At 39.5% G+C, this 7,741-nt stretch overlaps 1 protein-coding gene across 1 annotated transcript in view; it reads left to right on the top strand.

The window, feature by feature from the left end:
* grid2ipb (glutamate receptor, ionotropic, delta 2 (Grid2) interacting protein, b) overlaps positions 1 to 7,741 on the top strand; it is a 49,500-nt gene that overhangs the window by 9,151 nt on the left and 32,608 nt on the right. The gene's annotated exons all lie outside the window — the stretch shown is intronic.

The following is a 7,741-nucleotide window of genomic DNA, read 5'->3' as shown; positions in this document are numbered from 1 at the left end:
TAGAGTAGAGAGAGAGCTAAGTAGCGTTGAAGTAGAGTAGAGCAGGGCAGAGAGATGGAAGCAAAACATATTAAACCCGGTGTTAATACAGCAGAACTGGAGAGAGGGGTGAAAAATAAATAGAGGTGGGCATGGCTCAAGTAGGGCGCAAAATTATAGACGGAGAACGATTGACAAAGATTGCTACTGCACTATATGTGCAGTGTTTTTAGATTGGTTTAATTTTAGCATCTCTCAAACTATTCTGATGGAATATTAGTTGAAGAGAAGACACTTTTTAGACTGAATCACAGTGACATCATGCTAACAACAACAGTCACTTCTAGGTAGACAACTGGCAATCGGTTTTCAGTTGCGGAGGAGTATGAAAGCAGCAAATTTGTTGAATTCTGCTGTCATTTTCAGCCGTAACTGTAACGTTTAATGATATATGGTTTAACACAGTGGCCCGACCTGTCTGACGTTTCCTCTGTGCTAATGTTATGTACTGTGTTGCTTTTCCGTCATCTTTGATAAACCAAATCTATTGGCACAGACACTACACAATGTACTGCTGTGGACAGAGCCACGGCAAAACATATGTTAGCCACCTACAGGGTTCCCACAGTCATGGATTCCCTGGAAAAGTTATGACATTAGAAAAGCTGTTTTCCAGGCCTGGAAATGGTTTGGAATTAACTGAGTGTTTTGGAAAAGTTTTGAATTTTAGTTGTTTTGGCTGTTCTTTAAAATATGTTCATAAAAATTACATGACTAACATTACGCAAAACAAGTTCCTAGTATTATTAATTTTAAATCTAGTGCTGCACTGCGTGAACATTGAAATATCACTAGTATCACATGCTAAGAAGCTAGGTGGTGGCAAATATATATCTAATGTGCAATGAAAGCTAGCAAACGCTATCAGTTTGCTTATACACAAAAGCCTGGGAAGTGCATGTTTAATAATGTATGGCTTTCAAACAACAAATGTATTACATGGCAGGCAGACCCTCACCACACTGGATGGAGGCTCTGCACCAAAACTTTTGATGTTTTGGTGCAGAGCAGAATAGGATCCAAATTAAATTGTAGGGGAACAAAGTGTGAGTACCTCTCCACATTTGGGAATGCGCACTTAAAATCGCCTGATGTCAGAGAGGTGTCCAGGCAGGCTTTTTAAAACTACTTAAAGTCATATAAATGGCATAAAGTATTATGGAAAAGGTTTGAAAATTCATTGGTAAAAATATGTGGGAACTCTGCACCTAAAAAAATCAGTGTCAGTGGTAGTGTTCGCTATAGATAGAGATAACCGCTTTAATTCCCCGTCGGAAAAGGCTGTGTGATGGCAAGGTGAAGCGTTAGAATAAAATATAACGTACACTAAAACAGATAATGATTTTGAGGCCCAATGTGAGTATTATTATCATTAATTCTAAATTAGTGGGTGCTTTTTTATATTTCCTAAAACACTTAAAGTCCTTTGACTAGATTGTTATTGTGAAAACATAAAAAAGTTACCTAATGAAGAGTGGTATTCCTCATGACAATTGAACTGATCTGAAAGTGTGAAATTGTGAATGTGTGAAGTTCCCTTCTGATATTTAATTGGCTTCTTTAATCATATTACACTCCACTGGATGAGCTGTGAGCCATGAAAAGTCAGGGAAAAATACAAAATTAAAGCAGCAGATTAGGCAAATTTGTCCAGAATAATAGGCTGCTGTATCGCTGGTCTTTTGTCCTGTGCTGTCGTGGTGCTGAATGGAGAGCTCCTGTACAGAGCAGCATGCATTGTAATGAGTGTATGTTGGTGATTCCACCACCGGAGGGCCCAGAGTCAGAAATGTCTGAATACTGTCTGTATCCTTTATGCTTTTAATACATGGAATATTAGACTTTTGTTAACAGATTAGATCTGTAATGTGGCATTTTGCAAGGCCCTGTATCACCTGTGTCTGATTTACCTTTAACACATAATACTAGTGACTTTTTGGCAGTTTTTATACACGTCTCATCAAGAGATTAAATCCTGACAGGTGTGATAAACAGGACACTGTCATTCAAAGTCAGAACATAGTGCTCTAATTACATCCTTTCTATTGCTGTACAGCTGCTAAAGAGTGAAGATCTGCTGTGCAGTTTTTTCATAAATCAGATCCTCATACAGGCGACTAGTGTTGTTAAGAGAAGCTTTGACCTTTAGGTTCCACATGTAAGTGAGACTTCATTATTCAGTGTGCGGCAGGGGCGGCGCAGGGCTGGAGGTGCTCTGTATTTACCTGAATATTAAAACTCTGGAAAATGAAATGAGCAGTGGCTGTGAAGTTTTTCTCTTTCTCCTTTTCTCTGTGCTATAAGTGTGTCCTATTTGCTTTATTTAGCTGTCAGTGTTGTTTTTATGCAGTTTAATTAGCTTCTGGAGGACACGGGCAGTGGTAGCTGGTGTCTCTCTGTTTTCTCCATCAGCGTGTTTGTTGCTAATTACTCCACTGGGGCTGGGGGGGGGGGTTTTCACAGACTGCTCCACACCCGGTCTGCTTATGGCTGATTCATCTGATCAGCAGATCAGCAGCGAATGGGCTCATCAGAACACAACAGACTAGTGTAGGTGGGAATCAAAACAGTTGTTTGTGCAAAGCTGTGTTCGGGCTGCGCTCTCAGTTGGATCTCAGTGTTACTAAGAATTAACAAACATCGAATCAGAGGCGTCATTCAGACTGCAGGCAAAACTGGATCTGTTTGTTTTTCACATAGTGTGAACATAACAAGTCACATGGAACCTGATCTTTTCAATTCTGATTTGGGCCACTTTAATATATGGCCCTACATCAGATACAGGTCTGATTCTTTGCAATGTGACCTCAGTCTGAACAAATCAGAAATCATGCGACATTTAAGCCACTCTACATCAACATCGTCACGACTCTGCGCTGGCGGGAGTCACTCCATGAATACAAACACATTACCATCATTATTAGATTCTGAAAATTTGGATGAAATCTGTTACAGTGAACCCATTCACATCTCATTCCCACCACTCCTGGCTCTGGCTCTGCCTCCACACACACACACACACACACACACCTCCGTACAGGAGTAGCAGCCACTGCTCCACTAAAAGCCATTATAAAAGATGTGGCTCTCTTTCTCCTCATCCTCGTCCTTGTTATCATCTTCTCACAAATTCACTGGCTTCCACTGCACATCAGCTTGTAAATGAAACTGTGAACTCAGTGTGGACATCAGCAGAGGCTACAATTAAATCTCACGTCAGGCCTCAGCTCGTGTACGCAAGTTTGAGTCAGCGTGGACTTGCAGTGCAGCGTCGTAAATTTGGCTGAGTTGGAAAACTGTTGTTAGACCGCATTCGGACTGACATCTAAGTATTTGCAGCCACACAATATTCACTAAAAATGTAAAGCCGCCATATGGATGGATTTATAATTGAATCATTATTAAAAAGAAATAAATAAACCCTGCAACAATGTAAATATTCAAATAATAGTAGCCAAGGCAATTAAATTTTACCGTTGTTCAGCTCGGACACACGTCCGTATCTCCTCCACCACCTGTTATGCACAAAATGGAAGCAGAAAAGGTACGCATGACCCTCCTCTGTCTGGGTCAGTTGTTAGCTTGTATATGAATATTATAACAGTATCAGTATTATATAATATATTGGCTAACATTATTTAAGTGTAGGCTATAGTTTGGTACATATCATGGATGTATAAAGTCAATATTCCAACCTCAGCTGGAGTTCAGTTGTCCTCAGTAGAGTTTTTCTTTTCATACTTTGTTTCTCTAACTTCCTTTGATGCCACTTTTTGGGCTGCCAGATAGAACCAGTTGGGTGAATTGGACCTGGGATGTCAGTGTTACCATTTCTCAATGTTGTGAACTCTAGGGACCAGACCTCGAAACCGCGAATATATTGGTGCAGGATATCAACCCTTGATCATTCCTACGCTGTGATTGGCGAGAAAAGAGCGAACCCCATCATTAGATGATTTCTATGCTTGTATCTGCGCTTATTTGAACATTAGATCAATAAGTGATGGCTATAGTGTTTATATATTGGAAATTCTTTGTGTTTATTTTTTGTAGGTTACTGTACGTGTCCGCTTTTATGAGGACACATAGTTGTTTTGATATATCCTCCTAAATGAGGTGATTTTAGCCAGTTTTCAGCTATTAGCACCTAGTTTAATGGGCTTGAATTAATAGTTTGGCATATTGGGAATTAGGCTCATTTCCTTTCTTGCCAAAAGTTAGATGACAATACTGATACCCAGTGTTTGGGCTACTACTTTGATAGCAGAGCTTTGCAAGCTACCAATTACTTCACACTGAAAGAAGATTCACTGAAGCAAAGCTAGCCTTAATAGAAATCTGTTTTGGTCAACTAAAGCTACTCAGAAAAAGAAGTTCAAACTGCTTTGTAAAAAATGATCCAACTGACCATGTACATGTGATACGAAATTATACCAAAATATTATACAAAAAAGTCTCATTACAGCAAAAAGAAATGCCATTTAATTGACTTTATTGCATAAAGTGGCCCCTTGTTCACGGATCATACATAAACCAAAAACAATAAAATGCCCCACTATTCATGGAAAATATAAAGAATGCCTTTATTTCTGTAGACACTCACTGCAATTCCATTGACACACTAAACCTGTATATGAGGCTTATCCCAGTTTTGAGTATATTCGGGATATGGTGTTTACATGAGCACAGAAAACCTCCAGCTAGCATATTGGGGTTTGGTCAGGTCTGCAGGTGGGTTTTGAGTTGGGATTTGGCGGATGTTATGCTGTCAGACTGTCGTATGTGTGGGGGTAGAGAGTTCCAGAGCCTGGGGGCAGAGCAGTGAGGTTGAGGAGGGCTTTGAAGGTGAGCAGAAGGTTTTTGTAATCAGTCTGGTACTGAACAGGGAGCCAGTGTAGTTGGATGAGAATGACCTATGACTAATTTTGGTTCAAAGGGATTCAATTGGAGTAGAGAAGCAATGGTAAAATTAAAATAAAAAATAATTCCTTTCCTTTCATGGCCTGAAATTGTTCGTTGTTAGCGACAAAAAAATGGCAAAAATGTAGTTAAACTACTAGTTTAATTACTTGTAGTTCACTACTCCCCAACATTGTTGATACCAATATGAAGCTACAGCCAGAAGTTAGCTTAGCATAGCATATTAACATTCTGAAACTTGTCTGGCTCTGTCTGAAGCTATCAAAATCCACCAACCAGCAATTCTGAAACTCTGGACAATGCCAAGCTAGCAGTTTGCACCTGTTTCCAGTCATTATGCAAAGCTAAGCTAAGCAGCTGCCAGTGATAGCTGCATATGTACTGTATACAGTAGACTAGTCTGTTTGCCAAAATGTGAAACTATGATATTGCAGTGAATATAAAGGAGAAGTTTATGTTCAGGTTAAAGCAGAATAGCTGATCTGCTCATATACTGTCTATCATCAGTCTGTGTGAGTGAATTTCCCAAAATAGCCAGAACCCTTTTCTCAAGAATCACATATCTTGTGTCTACTTTAAAGCATTGCTCATTAAGGCTTCAGACTACAACATAAAGGACCAAGTAATGCAGTTAAATCACTGTCTGCGCCCAGCATAAAAGCTGGTGAACTTTCCTTTAAGGACAGACATGCCTGAGAACAAATTAAGTGCACTGTCAGAGGAGTAGAGTGTGGATATCCTCACAGGTATAGTTATAAAGACTGTGTGTGTATGCATGTGTGGGTGGCTGCCTTGTCTCTTCGCAGCAGTTCTGATCGCTTGAATGAAATGTTTTCTGTTGTCAGCCGAGTCCTTGTGTGTGGGGGACGACTCATTTTGTTTTGTTCTCATAGTCAGCACTGTTGTTTGGTAAACAGCCAGCGCTCAATATGAAACAGCTCGTACAGTCCACACACTCATCCCCCTCTTTGACATTTTGCTTGTTGATTGTGCCACAAAATGCTTTCAGTCTGTTAAGTAGGGCTTGGTATGGAAACTCCGTAGTACTGTGTAGTATCAGTAGTGTTGTTTACTTAATGTTGGGGCTGGGCAATACATCAATATGACATCAACATCCTGATTTTAGGCTAGATATCGTCTTAGATGTTGGATATCGCAATATGGTAAGTGTTGTCTTTTCCTGCTTTTAAAGGCAGCATTACAGTAAAATGATGTAATTTTGTGAAATGATCAGGCTGTTCTAGCTGTTTATTGTTTGCCTTTACCCACTTAGTCATTTTATCCACATTACTGACAACTATTTATCAAAAATCTCATTGTGTAAATATTTTGTGAAAGCACCAATAGTCACTCTGCAATACTGATATCAAGGCGTTTGGTCAAAAATGTTGTGATATTTGATTTTCTCCATATCGTGCAGCCCTACTTAATATGTATTCAGATGTTAACTGTTTAAAAAATTACAATTTTGATGATTTTTGACAATTTAATTTGAATTAAATCCCTATACGTTTGCTTGTGTTTCAACACAACAGTTTAAAAGTTTGCCTTCCCACAAAGTAAGGTGATTCTGGTCTTGGTACCAAAACGTCAACTGCATGGGTATTTAAAAATTTCAGAAAATGCCAGTACCAGTGTTAAGTGTAAAATGTTGATGGATATTAGAAAGTAATCTGATAACATAAAAGATTAAAAGTGTTTTAAAACAAGATATAACATGATAATCAGTGAGCTTTAGAGGTCTTGCTAGCTTGAATTGTTACAGTTAGACAGAGCCAGGCTAGCTGTTTCCCTGTGTTTCCAGTCTTTATGCTAAGCTAAGCTAACTGTCTTCTTACTGTAGCTCCATTTTTACCGTCCAGACATGGAGGTGGTGTCAATCTTCTTATCTAAGTCTTGGAGAGAAAGGCAGGGAGTGTGCCATGAAAATTTCGATTAAGTTGCATCATGGGAATTGCAGGATCCAGCATCGTTAGAGCTTGACACATACCATGGACTAAAAGTAAGTATGTCTCGGTTCCTGCTGTACCAATTTGGACCCTTCATTTTTATACCTTCTTGACAGCAAAGCCATGGTCGGAGGCATTATGTTTTCGTGATGTCTGTCCCATTCTCATGAGCACGATATCTCAGGACTGCCTTAAGGGAATTTCATTATTTTTTGGCACAAACGTCCACTTGGACTCAGTGATGAAGTGATTAGAATTTAATGGTCAAAGGTTGTGCCCTCACATTACAAATTTGTGATGAACTATTTATTTTTAACAAAAATAAACTAACAAAAATAATGACGTAGCTTGCGTCGCAATAGATTTAAAGGGAAAGGATTGCCTCAGATATCGGTTGCATTTTCCGATACCCGATCCATCTATTTTGATGATATCGGGGCCGATATTCCTTCCAGATTTTGGATCAGTGCATCCCTTCTCTAGTCCTATCTCAGGAACAGAAGGGAAGACATTTGGTCGAATTTGGACTGAATTGGTGACACTGATGTTGAAACTATGCTGACTGTATAGATCTTCCGTGCTGCCTGGTTGAGGATGTGTGAGAAGAATCCTTGTTTTTGGATACGTAGATTCTCCGTGGCACCATTCATACTTGAAGCATTGTCAGCTGTCATGGCTACATGTGAGACTGGACAGACATGGATGCAAGCTGTGACTGTTTGTGGAGGCAAACAACCACGAGGTGGTAATGCTAGTTTAAATGTGTCTCTGATGAGTCCTCCAATATTATGGAAGGGCAGTACTTAATCTATGGACTACCCCTTTAAGAACAT

The sequence above is a fragment of the Epinephelus moara genome, chromosome 13, assembly GCF_006386435.1.
Source record: "Epinephelus moara isolate mb chromosome 13, YSFRI_EMoa_1.0, whole genome shotgun sequence".
Classification (NCBI taxonomy): domain Eukaryota; kingdom Metazoa; phylum Chordata; class Actinopteri; order Perciformes; family Serranidae; genus Epinephelus; species Epinephelus moara.
This window is presented reverse-complemented; position numbering and strand designations above follow the sequence as displayed.